The sequence below is a fragment of the Balaenoptera ricei genome, chromosome 10 (genome assembly GCF_028023285.1).
Source record: "Balaenoptera ricei isolate mBalRic1 chromosome 10, mBalRic1.hap2, whole genome shotgun sequence".
NCBI classification, from domain to species: domain Eukaryota; kingdom Metazoa; phylum Chordata; class Mammalia; order Artiodactyla; family Balaenopteridae; genus Balaenoptera; species Balaenoptera ricei.
This window is the reverse complement of record NC_082648.1, coordinates 102,610,822-102,627,039: the sequence shown is the minus strand read 5'-3', so window position 1 is coordinate 102,627,039 and position 16,218 is coordinate 102,610,822. Positions and strand designations below refer to the sequence as shown.

At 48.2% G+C, this 16,218-nt stretch overlaps 1 long non-coding RNA gene across 2 annotated transcripts; it reads right to left on the bottom strand.

Moving 5' to 3' along the window:
* Nucleotides 1–5,109: 5,109 nt before the first annotated feature.
* On the bottom strand, nt 5,110–7,594 carry LOC132372763 (uncharacterized). 2 transcript variants are annotated; one of them, XR_009505253.1, is made up of 3 exons: nt 7,485–7,594; nt 5,742–5,968; nt 5,110–5,461 (listed from the first exon to the last, which is right to left on the bottom strand). It is a non-coding gene; the product is annotated as an uncharacterized LOC132372763 (long non-coding RNA). The 2 variants fall into 2 exon arrangements; XR_009505254.1 differs by having other exon boundaries at nt 5,110–5,458.
* Between the last annotated feature and the right edge of the window lie 8,624 nt (nt 7,595–16,218).

Genomic DNA, 16,218 nt, shown 5'->3' with positions numbered 1-16,218 from the left:
TGGGCTAATTCACATCCCCAGAGAGAGACAGGAGCTGAGCCGTGGGTGTCTCCACCTCCTCTCCAGCACGAATATCTTTGTTTAATCTGGGCTATTTTCACAGTCAAAAGGACGGGTGTCTCGATGTTTCAATGTATATCTTTAATCATCACAGAGGTTGAACATTTTTCATATTTGTATTTCTCTTTCATAACTTTTATTCATTGATTTTTATAATAGCAGAATTGTTTATTCCAGTGAAAATCTAGAAAAAATGCAATGTCCGACAATAGCTTATTTATGGTATGTATGATTGAATTCAACAATGTCAACAGTCAGTGATTCAACAGAATATTGTGCCATAGTTGAAAGGGCTAAATACAATGCTTTAGTAGAAATGTGATCTTTGTGAACTAATATTATGTAAAAAGAAAAACAAGATTGAGTGTGAATGTATAGATTCACACTGCAGTTATGACTCTGTAAAAGCTATAGTCATGCAGCTAAAGATCAAAAGGGAGCTAAATGAAAGTGGATGTTGTGTTTGACTAGTGAAAATGTTGTTATTTTTAATTTTTATTTTTTAGGATACAATTGAGACAGGGAGGAATAATTGTACCAGAAACCTGGAGTGATATAACTCCTGCGCATAAACTTGACTCTGAGTTTCTTGGCAACCAAAGCAAAAATCAAATTATGATCACTTATGCAGTCCCTGTTTTCTGACCAAAGGAAATGTATCATTTTATCTGGAGAGACAAGTTTCTTTCTGGCACGAAATTCTAATCATTTTCTTTCTGGGTCTTGAGGTAAGAGTCAGGAAACTTGCTGAGCTGCACATTTGCCTGTAGTTTGTGGAAGATGGGATGGTCTTCAGAGAGGTTCCAAGGGGGGAATTAGGGACCAAGGGGCCCCCCCCCGCCACCTGGCCCCCAGTCCAGGACAAGATGACACACACCCCTCGGATTCTGCTCCAAGCAGGAAGTCATCCGTTATGTCCCGTTGTGACAGTCCAGCTTTCTCCCATCTCTGAGGAGCAGAACAAATGCTTGCCCTCCTCCCCATAACAAATAATTCTCCATTTTGTTTGAAAGATCATTGTTGGCACACGTGGACTGTTTTTCCCTAAGTCAGAAAGCAAATGTCTTTGACACTGCCCAGCCCCTGGAGGACAGGACCGCTATGGTTTCTCGCGTGAGGTGCTGCTACCCAGCCGGGTGGTTTTCTCAGGACAATGGCTACCCTGGCCCCTGCCCACCGCTCCACGCTTATCTTGGCCCTGCACCCCTCACGCCCTGGCGGCAGCCCCCTGGCCTTTGCATGGCTCCTAGAACACCCCAGCTCCTCCCCTCCCTTCCTGCCTCTCTGCTGGGCCAGCCCCGTCCGGTCCTTCAGGTCTCAGCCAAGATGCCACCCCCTTCATGACACCTCTCCCTCTCATACTCCTTTCTTTCTTTGTTAAACTGTTGGTTTTCTCTCCACCCACTAACCCACTAGCTCCCTGAGGGCAAGGACTGTGTCTGCACACCTTGGGTGCTCAATAAATCCTGTCGAGGGACTTCCCTGGCGGTCCGGTGGTTAAGACCCCGCGCTTCCACTGCAGGGGGCGAGGGTTCGATCCCTGGCTGGGGAGCTAAGATCCTGCATGCCACAGCGCAGAGCCAAAAAACAAATCCTGTCTAGTGTGTGAATGGAGAAGCGGCCTTTCCAGCAGCTGGCAGTGCAGCACGGAGAGCAAGCAGGGCTCTGAGTCAGAGCCACGCCCAGCATCACAACCTCCACTGAGATGGGCATCCTCTCCCCCACGTGACGGCTGGGGAGACTGTGGCTCAGGGGGGTGGCAGAGCTGGCGCCCAGTGTGGCCCCAGACGCTGCCTTCTGCCAGCCTGGGAACTGGCCCAGGGCTGCCATCCAAACACCTCCGCTCCTGAGCCCATTCACCGCCCCCTCTGGGTCCCTTCTCCACTCCACTAGCGTCTTTCCTCATGCAGAAGGTATTCCTCAGAGGCGCAATTGTGTGACTAGGGGGACGAGCGCAAAAAGTCCCAACCCTTCAAGTGGGCTCCCAAAATGAGAGCTTCCAAATTGTGCCAAGTACACAAGCTGTGGAGAAGCCCTGGGCTCTCCCGGGCCTCCCACAGACGCCTCTCTCTCCTGACTCTTACACCTCGAACCTGTGCCCCCCACGCAGCAGGGCAGCCCCCGTCGTCAGGGCCGCCAGCGGCTGGGAAGTGACCGGAAGTCCCTGCCTGGGCCCGTCTCATTCGTCCACCTCCCCGCTGATGGCGAAGGATGTAGTTCCCATCTGTCCCGCGCCTTTGCATGTCTCCGCCTTTGACCCCATTTCACTCTGCATGAACCCTCTTTCACAGCAGGGGGGGGCAGGACCATAGAGGAAACTGCCAGCCTCACGTGGGCCAGCAGCAGGGCCAGAACGCTCCCAGGCATGTCTGGGTCCTGAGCCCACACATTCATCACCAGCCCACGGTGCCTACCAGCACGGTGGCAGGTAGTTGGTGAGTGAGTGTCCTGGGCTGAATTGAGTCCCCCACAAAAGTCACAAGTCCTAACCCCCCATACTTCAGAATGTGACTGTATTTGGAGACCAGGCCATTGAAGAGGGGATCACATTAAATGAGGTCATTAGAGTGGTCCCCCATCCAGTAGGACTGGGGTCCTTAGAAGAAGAGGAGGTGAGGACACAGACACACACAGAGGAAAGACCATGTGAGGACATGGGGTGAGGAGAGCCGTCTACACGCCAAAGAGAGAAACCTCAGAAGGGACCAGCTCTGCCAACACCTGGATCTCGTACTTCTGGCTTCCAGAAATGTGAGGAAATACCTTTCTATCGTTTAAGTCCCCCGATCTGTGGTACTTTGTTATACGGCACTAGCAGGCTGATACAGTTAGAGAGGGGTTTGGAAGAGGTATTCCGTGTCTGTGGTAGGGGACTCTGTAAATAGGCGTTGGGACCAGGGAAGGAAGCAGGTGGGGGCACAACAAGGTCCGAGGGACTTTTATTACCTCAGCTGTCCTGGAACTCTCCGTAGATCAGAAGAAGAATTATCAGGGCAAATTCAAATAAAAACCGCCATTGTTTAATTTTCTGTGAAAAGATAGTTCTCGAGGAGCTGTACTCCGCTTTGGAGACTATATAAAGCTGCTGCCTTGCACAAACGAAAGCCCAGAAATCAGAAAAGCCCGTGATGAGAGCCTGACGTTGGGGGTAGGGGTATGATATGCGGCTGTCCTGAGAGCAGGGAAGTGGAAATGGGAAAGGTGATTGTTATAAAGATTAAAACCATTGGAGCTCCTGTGGTCAAAGAAGAAAAGAAGGAGGAGGAGGAGGAGGAGAAGCAATTCCATGGCTGAAGCACATGTAATTTTGTTTTGACAAAATGAAACTCTAACTGCTGAGGTTCTGGAAAACCTCTCTCCGGATGCCCTGGGGGCAGCAGTGGAGGTTGGGAAGACTTGAGTTGGGATTTTTGCTTGTTTCAGGGCAGATTTGCATTTCTCTCGTTGTTGGCCGCAGACAAAAGAATGATGATCTTTAAATTTCCTGCTAGTCTAGAAAAGTGAATGGGATTATAATAGGCATCTATCCGTTTTCCACCTTTGTTTGAGAGATTCCCCACTTTAGAGCCTCACGGGGAGGCACTGCTTTCTTCCCACTGCAGAAACTAAACCCTCACGTCCCCACAGCAGCCTCCCTTGAAGCTTGGGTGCTGGCCTGTGACCAAGGCGAGCCAATCTCATGGAACTGCCCCAGATTTTGTAGAGGCAGCTGGTGATGGAAGGAAACGAGGCTGGTGGCGAATCCATTTTGTTAACAGTTAAAAGCAGCAGCAGCAAGAACATGGAATTTCTGGGGTCAGTGCTGGAAGCAGACCAAGCCGTGGCATCCGGTGCTGAGTGACATGGTGGTAGCTGGCAGTGACATCACCTGACTGGTTTTGTGCCCTGAATTTGGCTGTAGCCCTGGCTTTACTCCAAGTGTCCCCGGTCTAGCCCAGGTTTAGGCCTGGTCTGCAGTATTTCTGATAATTCTACAAGCTACCCAATACCATTTCGATAAATTTCTTTCTATTTATTTCAACCAGAGTTGGTTTCCACAGCTTGCAACTAACAGTCCTGACTGATACGGGGATTGTTACAGAATTAGTGGAGGACAGTCCCCTAAGGATGGTGGACGCTGAACAGGGGCCTTAATTTGATTGCATCTGGATGTAACATCTGGACATGAGGTTGGTTGCCTCTGGGTGGGGGAAAGGTAATAACTTTGTAGTGGAATGTGAGACAGTTGGGTTGAGTTAAGCAAAAACGAGTTTGTATGTAGAGAGCAAGGGGATATGGGTGTATTGAGTAGCCAAGGGGTGGAATGTGGTAGGCACCTTTGAGAAATGAAGCCCAGCCCATGACTCCCTCTTCTTTGAGAGCTGCAACTTTTTTTTTAATATAAACTTTACTATTTTAACCTTTTTTTTTTTTTTTTTTTTTACTTTTTTTTGGCCACGCTGCACAACTTGTGGTATCTCAGTTCCCTGACCAGGGATTGAACCCAGGCCGCAGCAGTGAAAGCACTGAATCCTCACCACTAGACCACCAAGGAACTCCCTGAGAGCTGCAGCTTTTATTAAAATTTTGCAGTTTTTTTTTAAAAGTGCAGATCTTACATCTTAATTCTTTAGTTCTGAGCACTTTATATTTTTTATTGTCATTCTGAATGGAATATTTTTCCCATCACGTTTTCTAATTTGTTACTGCTGATGGAAAGGAAAGCTATAAGTTTTTACATATTCATTATGGACAACCATGTGTACATTATGTACAATTATATTTATTACCATGAGATTTATAATAGAAACATAAACACAAATGGAAACATAATAACTAGTGTGTAATATAGAGGAATAGTTAAGTAAATACATGACAGATCCCCACTATGGAAGATCATGTAATTGTTTTTTTTTTTTTCATTTTTATTGGAGTGTAGTTGATTTCTCAGGGAACTATTAAATTTAAACTATGAAGACTGTTGCAACAGAGGTGCTTGTTTTTTAAATAAAATAAAAAAGCAGAACTTAAAATTGGATATACACCAGGCTTTGTTTTTCTGTTTTTTTTTTTTAATTAATTTATTTTATTTATTTATTTTTGGCTGTGTTGGGTCTTCGTTGCTGCACGTGGGCTTTCTCTACTTGTGGCGAGCGGGGGCTACTCTTCGTTGGGGTGCGCGGGCTTCTCATTGTGGTGGCTTCTCTTGTTGCGGAGCACGGGCTCTAGGTGCGCGGGCTTCAGTAGCTGTGGCACGCAGGCTCAGTAGTTGTGGTGCACGGGTTCAGTTGCTCCGCGGCATGTGGGATCTTCCTGGCCAGGGCTCAAACCTGTGTCCCCTGCATTGGCAGGTGGATTCTTAACCACTGCGCCACCAGGGAAGCCCCAGGCTTTGTTAAATTGTATATAAATATGAAGACTACTGGAAGAAAAAGGCAGTGTCATTAGGACAGTGGCATTTGCTGGTCTTTCTGCCCTGCATATTTGTTCCTCTGTACATGTATTACTTTTACATTAAAGAAAAAAATCTAAGACAGGCCACAGGAGTGGTTCTGTAGAACTTGTTTTTACAAAGTTGGAAGTTCTATCTCTACCCTAAGAAAACCAGCCATTGTTTCTTTGTTTTGAGTTTTTTAGGTTTATAATATACTTTTAACTGTAACCACATTACAGAAGATTGGGAAGACGGAGAAAAAATTTACCCATAATCTCATCCTCTTGACACAAGTAGAATGGTGGTACATTGAGTTCCAGTGTTTTATATGCACAGTTTACGCAGCTCGTCTCGGGGCACATGGTTTGCAGCCTGATTTCCTTAATTAACCTCTTCTCGTAGCCGTGCTCCGCGTTGCTGCAGAGCCTCCCCAGCCATCCTTGCCAGTGGCCGATAAAACGCCATCAAGTTGGGGAAATATCATCAGCTCATCCCCTGTTGGACAGACAGGTTGAGTCCAGTTTCTTTGCTGTTATAGGAAATACTGCAAGGACTGTTTATTTGTTCGCGAGCCTTTCCATATTTGGGGTTATTTCTTTAGGACAGATTCCCAGAAGTCAGATGAACAGGTCAAAGGGCACATGCTGCTCTAATGAGCATCTCTTTCTAAGTTGGCCCAGACACCTGCCGTTCGCTGGAAGGACAAATGGTTCTAATTAAATAAAGGCCTGAACTTTCTTCATAGGTTCCAGCTGCGTGTACGGGGGAGTCGCCGGGGTCTTTGTGACCAGAGCAAACTTGTTAAACTAAAAGGTGGGGGCAGGGTATCTCTGTAGGTAGTGTTTTTCTAAAGGAACACAACAATCTTTTGATTGTATGGATTCATATTTTAGGACAACCTGTATAGCTGTGAGCCTTACCAAGTGTCTGCTTTGCTTAACAAGGAGCAGACCCACCAGGCCTTCCCTGAAGCCACCATCATTCCTCCTTACAACTCAAAGTTTATGAAGCGCTTCCATCTCTCTTTGCCACAAATTGCCCCCATTCTATGGATGAGAAAACTGAGGCCAAAATAGGTGAAGGGACTTGGGAGCACACAGCAATTAAGTAGCAAAACCAAAGCTCAATCTCGTCCCTCCGGCTCCAGGGCCACTTCAGAATCAATCCACGTGGGACTGGATTTGTTCATTCACAAAGACTGAGCACAAATCTGTGCCAGGCCTGGAGGTGTCCGGCCCGGCTCCCAGGAGCTCACGGTCTGGGGGAGGCCACAGGTGCCCTGAGAAGACGCAGGAAGCAGGAGGGCTCTCAGGCATGCCCAGCAGAAGTTTGCCGGGTGGGCAAGGAAAGAAGGAGGAGAGCGGGTGGCGCATTTGGGCAAGTGGGCCCTGGGCCTGGCTTTCAAGAAACTCAGCTCCAGGTCTCCCGGACGGAGACAGTGTATGAAGCAAACCCTAAAGGAAGATGGTCAGGATTCCCCTGTACACATAGAGCGCCAAGGGACAAGGTTAGAGGACGCCGCAGCCCTGTCTAGTCCCGTCTCACTCCTGGCAGGGTCTCCTGATGACTAAGAGCAAGCTTTGACCTCACAGACCTCTGTTAAAACACTGCCTCTGGGACTTCCCTGGTGGCGCAGTGGTTATGAACCCGCCTGCCAGTGCAGGGGACACGGGTTCGAGCCCTGGTCCGGGAAGATCCCACATGCCTCGGAGCAACTAAGCCCGTGCGCCACAACTACTGAGCCTGAGCTCTAGAGCCCGCGAGCCACAACTACTGAGCCCACGTGCCACAACTACTGAACCCGCGTGCCTAGAGCCCGTGTTCCGCAACAAGAGAAGCCACCACAATGAGAAGCCCGTGCACCGCAATGAAGAGTAGTCCCCGCTCACCGCAACTAGGAAAGCCCGTGCGCAGCAACGAAGACCCAACGCAGCCATAAATTAAAAAAAACAAAAAACAAAACACTGCCTCCACCCCTCACTGGCTGGATGCCCTTAGGCAAGTCACTTACCTGCTCTGAGCTGCAGAGGCTTCTTTATAGAAAAAGGATATTGACATCACCCTCATACCGGTGCTGGGAGGATTAACTTGGATACCATTGTGAAGCTTCTAGACCTGTGCTTTGCACACGGAACCATCTGGTAAGTGTTAGCTCTGATGGAGGAGGAGACGAAAGGGGTGGGGGAGGAGGATGTAGCAGGGAGAGCTGGTCTTGGAAGACTTCATGGAAACTTGAGCTGGGGAGAGGATGAAGAATTCCATGGACAGAGATGGGAGGGGAGAGACGCCCAAGGCAGAAAGAACAGCAAAGGTTTGGAGAGAGGCCTTGGCCTCTGCAGGTGGGCCTGGCGTCTCTGTATGTCTACATCCTGGTGTGTCTTTATGGAGCCCTGACCAAGGGCCACGTCCTGTGCCGCGTGTTGGCACATCATCAGCTCAGGTCCTGCTAGAAGCCGGTGCGCTGCGGAGCTGCCGTTTTACAGAGGGAGGCCCTGGGGGTTGGATGACCGCCGGCATCCAGGCGCACACCGTGCTCACGGCACAAGGTGGCCTCCTCCGATGTCTCCACCTTGGCTGCTGGGCCTGGCCCCTCACCTTCCTTCGGGCAGCCTGGCTTTGCTCAGGATGGCTTCCCGCTTCCTCTTGCCGTGTGGCCATGTGGTAGGGGTGGCCAGGAGAAGCCTTGCACGTACCACAAGCTTTACAGCAAGAAACCAGGCCAGGCCCCTGGGCTGTCCTGGAGGGCTGCGATGTTTGCGGCTGTGGCCATGGCACTGCCCAGGGTCCAGTCAGCCCCACGCCCGCTGCTCCCCGCCACAGTGTCGGGACAGTGGGCAATAGCAAAGAGACCTTGCTGCATCTCTGCTAGCTCCTCACTGTCTGCAGGACCACATCCAGGACCTCAGACTGCCAGATGAGGCCCCTGGACAACCTGCCCTGTTTCCTTCAGTTTCCTCTCCAGCCTCTTCTCTCTGCACACCCAGCTCACTCATCCATTCACTCGCCAAGTATTTTATTGAGCACCTACTACGTGCCAGGCACTGTCCTAGATGCAGACATGAACCAAACAGACAAAATCCTGCCTTCGTGGAGCGGCTGCTATGGGGGAGGGAGTTTCCATTCAGACACGAAATATCCCTCCTTTACCTGAGCTGACATTCCCTCCCCTGCAGGCCCTCCTCCTGGCAAGCCCATTCTCATGCTTCAAAAGCTACCCCATGTGTCCCGCCTGTCTCAGGAACAGTGTAATGAGGGGGTGGGCCACCTCAGCACCGCCCCTCCTGGCCCCCCGGCCCCGGCCACAGACAGAAGCTTCGGGATCTGAGAGAGACATCTGACAAGGCACCAAGTGACCGCTGCAGGGGGCTCCGACTTTATCTTGGGTTTTAGTTTCAGTCTTAACATGAAAGGCACAGTGTTTACCCCAACATGGGAAAAAGTCAGCCTGTGTCTTGGATTTCACAATTTACGAGGCTGACTTCATTTATGAACACACTTTACATGCTCTCGTGTTTCAGACCACCAAACACCTTTCACTCCCTCTGGGATTTTGGGGTTTGACATTGGTCGAGGTTGGGTGGTCTGTGGGCCTGGTGGGATGCAGGCCTCCTCTCCCCCGGCCCTCCTCGGGATATCCCTGGGTCCTCTGCCCTGGCTCTCTCACTGGCCAGCCTGTCCTGGCGCCGACCCTTTGCCCATCTCTCTCACCACTGGGTGGGGCCCCCCTCTGCTCCTCCCAGGGACCCCAGCTCAGGAGAAAGTGCACGTTTGTCCTGCGATCACCCATATGTAGTGTCCCGCGCAAGCGTGGGGCGTGAACAGACGGGCCTGACTTGTGGATGTATCTGATCAGATCAGCCCAGCACGGCCCGGACCACCTGTGCATCCCTCCACCAGCGGCCTGAGCCTCCGCAGCTGCCATCCGCTCACGTCCGTGGATCCCAGGGCTCGAATGCAGACTCAGCCAAGCTCTGGCCAGCCACACACAGCATGGCCCTGAGTCCTCACCAACACTGTGAGATAGGGATACTGTGCCCACTTTACAGATGGAGAAACTGGGGCTCAGGAAGGCCAGGGGCTCGCCAGGCATTGTGCAGCCCCTGAGAGCCGCACCTCGTGCTCCCCTCTCCCAGCTCTCCTGGCTCCAAGCCTAGAGCTCCGTCTACTAAAGCACCAGGGAATGGGCAGGAGACCCACTGGGTCAAAGAGGTGACCTCTCCCCAACTTCTTAAGAGTCTCAGTGAGGAGGAAGAAGGGGCCAGACAGGTGTCCGAAAGAGCAGGGAACGGATGGGAGGTGAGGGAAGGGGCCCATTTCCAAGAACCTGGGACACCATCTTGGAAGCAGACCTCAGGTGGAGCTACACAGCCAAGCGTGGATTTCCAAAATAATATTTTTGAAAATTCTATAAACCACATTTTAATCATATTAACAGAAATCAGAAGGCCAAGAAAAACGGACAACCCCACTGCCCCATACCATTAGGCTCATTTTTCTGCATTCCTCTCTAGTTCTTGTTCACTTGCACGAAGGAGTTTTACAGCTGTAATCACAGTGTCGATACAATTGCGTATTTAGTTTTTTCACTTAAGCATGACTTGTATTTTTAAAAAAAGCAAGTATGTGGATAAACTACGTAGGAGACATTCTTTTTCTACTTTTTAAACTGGAGTAACAGGCCAATGTTCCCATCGCCTCAATTCGAAAAGCTGGATAAATTGCAAGAATCATATTTTTAAAGGCACCAGAGAATCATGGAAGCAATGAGGCTTAGATTAGATTAAATTCTAGCGCCGGGAGACCCTGAGAGGAGCTGACAATCTCTAACCGTTGTTCTTTCTGAGGACTGAGGATGGGGCTGCTCTTGGCTGGGAGGCTTGGCCAGAGGAAGGGGAAGCCCATTAGTATCCGGTGGTCACACGGGAGAGCGGGGCAAGGAAACTTGAGGGGGTTTGGATGCACAGCCCATTTTTCCTGGGGGGCGCATTTGCTGAGTTCTGGGGCTGTGCAGGGGTCCAGGGAACCAGGAGGAAATTGGAAAGGCAGAGTGAGGCTTAGGACACAAAAGCCCAGCGTGGGAGGAGACCTACGTCCAAAATGCAGCCAGCCTCCACGTACCATGTAGTAGTGGATGTTGAAGCTACTTGGGCAGGATGTAGGAGAGCTGACTGTCCAGTAGTCTCTCGGGACTGGGAGACAAAACCCAGCAGGTGGCCAGTTGAAAGTTCAGGAGGGCATGATCTGGGAACAGGGACGCCGCGGAGACAAACTGAGTATGACTCAAACTGCAACTCGGCCCCTTCCCTGCTCAGTTTCTGGTTGGATTGAGGTGAAAAGGCTCTCATACCATTTATCCAATAGGGAGAGTTTTTTGGTTTTTTCTTTTCTTAATAAATTTATTTATTTATTTATTTATGGCTGCGTTGGGTCTTCGTTGCTGCGCGCGGGCTTTCTTTTAGTTGTGTTGAGCGAGGGCTACTCTTCGTTGCGGTCCGTGGGCTTCTCATTGTGGTGGCTTCTCTTGTTGCAGAGCACGGGATCTAGGCACGCAGGCTCAGTAGTTGTGGCTCGCGGGCTGTAGAGCGCAGGCTCAGTAGTTGTGGCGCACAGGCTTAGTTGCTCCGAGGCATGTGGGATCTTCCCGGACCAGGGCTTGAACCTGTGTCCCCTGCATTGGCAGGCAGATTCTTAAGCACTGCGTCACCAGGGAAGCCCAGGGACAGTTTTGTATTTAGCTTTTTTTCACATAAGCAGGAATATTTTTAAGAGGTGAGGAGAAACCATCCCTAGAGGAGAATAAAGTCACTTGGAGCCTCCTTGCTTTCCATACACAATGTTCAGCTTTCAATTAAAATTACTATACCTGAAAAGAGTGAAGAAAATATGACAAGGAATGAACAGAAAAGACAAGCAAAGGATACATAACCACCGTTGATCCAGATATGGAAGTTAGCTGACAAGAACTTTAAAATAATAATTATGCATATGTCAAGGAAACTGAAGGAAAACATAGGCAAAATAATGAAAGGTAAATTTTCAATAGGAAATTGGACTCTTTAGAGAAAAAAGAACCAAATAACCAAACTGACATTCTAGAACTGGAAAATTAAGAACTCAAGGGAGAGACTTCCCTGGTGGCGCAGTGGTTAAGAATCTGCCTGCCAATGCAGGGGACACGGGTTCAATCCCTGGTCGGGGTGATCCCACATGCCAAGGAGCAACTAAGTCCGTGCACCACAACTACTGAAGCCTGCGTGCCTAGAGTCCGTGCTCCACTACAAGAGAAGCCACTGCAATGAGAAGCCAGTGCACCACAACAAAGAGTAGCCCCCGCTTGCTGCAACTAGTGAAAAGCCCGTGCGCAGCAACGAAGACCCAACACAGCCCAAAAAAAAAAGAAAAATAAAAAAAAGAACTCAAGGGAAAGGTTCAACAACAGATTAGACATAGCAGAACACAAGAAAAATGAAATCAAATATAAATCAATAAAAATACATAAATTGAAACATAGAAAAAAATAGAAGAATGGATTTTAAAAGAGGATGGAAGACCTATGGGACATAGTCAAAAGGTCCAACATACATGTAATTGTAGCCCCAGAAAAACAAGGGTGGGTGTGGGCAGCAAAAGCAGTACTCAGATTATGGTCAAGAATTTCCCCAAAGCAATGAAATATGCCAACCCACAGATTCAGGAAGCTCAGTTTATCCAAAACAGGGTAAACACAAAGAAAACCACATTCTAAATACCGAATAGTCAAACTGTTGAAAAACAAACAAAAAGAAAAATATTTAAAGCAGCTGGGGGTATTGAGTGGGGATGGGGAAAATACATTATCTTCAATAGAACCTTGATAAATTGGGGTGGGCAGAGGGAGGGGCAGTGGGGACCCAGGAACACCCTGTTCTGATCACAGAGACACAGTGATGCCTGGAGACATGGTCCCTCCCAAAGGAGCTCACAGGCTATGAATGCAACAGGATTGCAATATCATGTGATTTGTTTATGGTAGATGGACACATGGGGAACCAGGAGACCCAGAGGAGAGGAGGCAGGTAACCCAGACTGGGGGACAGGGTAGTCTTCCCAGAGAGGGAGCATCTGACTGGAGTCCTGAAGAACAGGTGAGAACCACCTGGGGAAGAGAGAAGACTGTTCCAGACGGAAGCCACCAGCAAGTCCTCTCTGCACCAACCTCCAGGCAGTAATCTCCACCCCACCGCGAAGGGCCTCCAAGAGGGTCAGGTCCCTCCACTTCAGGATTCCCCAGAACTTCCCTTGGGATTCCACTGCCCCCAGCGCGTTCTGAGGGAGGAACGGGGAGTGGCGTCCAGGCCCCACCCAGGAACTCAGCAGCACCAGACTCTCTTCTTGCTTTTCTGGAGTGCCTTCCTCCAGGCAAGGCAGCTTCTTAGATTTCAAGGCACTACCTCTGCTCAGAGTTCCAAAAGTCCATCTTGGAAGTGAAAGACAGCACAGCATGCTTTGCCCTGGGGTATGAATCCTACTCTTGGGGACCCATCCTTTTAACACGCCTCTTAATGTCACATGCTTTCAAATCATCCATTCAGCTGATATCTACTGAGCATCTAACGTTGTCTGATACTGAGCTAGGCACTTCAAATTAAGAAATGAGGGCTTCCCTGGTGGCACAGTGGTTGAGCATCTGCCTGCTAATGCAGGGGACATGGGTTCGAGCCCTGGTCTGGGAAGACCCCACATGCCGCGGAGCAACTAGGCCCGTGAGCCACAACTACTGAGCCTGCACGTCTGGAGCCTGTGCTCCGCAACAAGAGAGGCCACAATAGTGAGAGGCCCTTGCACGGCGATGAAGAGTGGCCCCCGCTCGCCGCAACTAGAGAAAGCCCTCACACAGAAATGAAGACCCAACACAGCCATAAATAAATAAATTAATAAATTAATTAATTAATTAATTTTTTAAAAAAACTAAAAATAAAGTTAAAAAAAAAAAAAGAAAAAGAAATGAATGAGTCCCAGCCCTGCCCTTGGGGAAGGTACTTAATGAGAAACATTTAGAGGCCAGTCATTGGGCAGATTGCTTTCAAGCCAATGTGCTGTAATGCTATTTCTTTTTTTTTCTTTTCCCCTTAATGGGGTTAAGCTTTAGAAGTATGTTTGGCAAGTACTTTTAACAACCTACACTGCTCCCAGCCCATGTTCATTACTGGCGTTAAACAACCCTGGAACTGAGACTATCCAAAATGCATGAAAAACTTTGGAGGTATATGATCTCATAATTTTATGCCTAACCTCAAATACCAGTTTTCCATGTTTAAGTTTTGGCAATTTAGAATCACAGTGGGGACATAGGCCAAACACACAAAAAACAAGCCCAAACCAAAAAAAAAAAAAAAAGTGTATAAATTAAAGGCTATCATTATCTACGCAAGAGTGAACCCTGAAATCAAATCTGAGACATTCCCTGGAGTATGTGTGTACTTTTTACGGCATGTTTTATACATGTCTAATCTTTTTCTGCACACAAAAATCACTTTAATAAAACTTCCCCGCACACTCACGTTCTAGAAAGAGAGCATCTGTTGGCAATTCTGAGGTCTTATGACTTCATTCTGAAGCCAGGGAAAATTCAAAATATATTTTTTAAACTGCGATGGAGAAATGAAACAACCCATAAAGATAGGAGATGTACTTTAGAGAGACAGGTAAGGATTTGTTCAGAGTTATACAGAATTAGTAAGACTTTAGATCTGATCGGCCCCACCAAAAAAAAATTTTTGTTTGAAACACTGAAGTCACCACCAAGACTTAAAATTAGGGGCCATGGTGTCCTATGACCCTCTGTGCTCTAGTAGGACAACATTTTAACTCCCTTTAAAAACACCACGCAGGGGCTTCCCTGGTGGCGCAGTGGTTGAGAATCTGCCTGCCAATGCAGGGGACACGGGTTCGAGCCCTGGTCTGGGAGGATTCCCACATGCCGCGGAGCGACTAGGCCCGTGTGCCACAACTACTGAGCCTGTGCATCTGCAGCCTGTGCTCCACAACAAGAGAGGCCGCGATACTGAAAGGCCCGCGCACCGCGATGAAGAGTGGCCCCCGCTCGCCGCAACTAGAGAAAGCCCTTGCACAGAAACGAAGACCCAACACAGCCATAAATAAATAAATAAATAAATAAATAAAATTAAAAAAAAAAAAAAAAAACACCACGCAGTAACCACTCATTGATCAAGCGTGTTTGGAACAAAGCCAGTCCCCACATGAGCTATTTTTCCCCAGTTTTGAAGCTTGTCCCTTCCAGCAACAAGCCTTTGCTTCTTTATTTTGACAGTGTTGAATGGAAAGATTTCCAAAATGTAGAACACATTTCCTTCCTTTTAGAAACAGAGCATGAGTTTATTCCATCATGTTTTTCTTTGATGGTTTCTAGTCTTTATGTTGATGATACCCAGTCCTGAGTTGTCCTGGGCAGGGCTGTGTCTGGCTCCGTTCTGAGCACCCAGCACACGGCCCCGCCCGGGACAGACACGCAGCCAAAGTTTGTGGATTGACCCTTTCTATGAGTCAGACTCAGAAGATGAAGAGACAGGGGAGAGTCGCTCCAGCAGCCTAGGAATGAATGACTACAAGTACTGTGACCTCTTCTCAATGAATCTGCCCCCCAAACCCTGGGGGTGTGTGAGCAAAGGCACCAAGAGAGAGAATTCCAGCTCATGTGCACTTGTGGCTGGCTAGCCAAGAAATGCTGCCCCAACACTTTACACTGCCAGCAAGAATCCTAGCTGGGCCTGGATTGATAAGAACATCACCAGGCATTTCTTATCTCTCTATCCCTTTAGATAAGTCCCTAACACTTTGCTGGGCAATGGCTGCATGGTGTCATAACTCGCCCCTCCCCAACTTTCTTTCTAAAGATGCTCATGCTTTATTGGAAGCCTGCAATCCCAGGGTAGTAAGAGTGAGAGAGACGAGAAATGAGGCAAGGTAAGAGGGTGAGTCAATGTGAGGAGAGCACCAAACAGAGCCACATCTATACATTTTAAATTTCTCAGTATGATTCAGCTCATACTCTGTCCTCTACCGTCGTCTCCATGTCTTAAGAAAATATGGAATTAGAAGTGTTTATACGGGTTGCAAACCAAAGGTCTACAGGCAAGATCCACAGATAAGTTTTTTAAAGTTTGAATTTGTTTTCTAAAAAATTTATATTTTTGAAGTATAGTTGATTTACAATGTTGTGTTCATTTCTGCTGTACAGCAAAGTGATTGTTATACATATATATATTCTTTTTCATATTCTTTTCCATGATGGTTTACCCAGGATATTGAATAGAGTTCCCTGTGCTATACAGTAGGACCTTGTTGTTTATCCATCCTATATATAATAGTTTGCATCTGCTAATCCCAAACTCCCAGTGTGTCCCTCTCCCAACCCCCTCCCCCTTGGCAACCACAAGTTTGCTCTCTATGTCTGTGAGTCTCTTTCTGTTTCGTAGATAAGTTCATTTGTGTCATATTTTAGATTCCACATATAAGTGATATCATATGATACTTACCTTTGTCTAACTTACTTCACTTAGTATGATAATCTCTAGGTCCATCCATGTTACTGCAAATGGCATTATTCCATTCTTTTTATGGCTAAGTAGCATTCCATTGTATATATGCACTATAGCTTCTTTATCATTCATCTGTTGATGCACATTGAGGTTGTTTCCATGTCCTGGCTATTGTAAATAGTGCTGCAATGAACATTGAGGTGCATG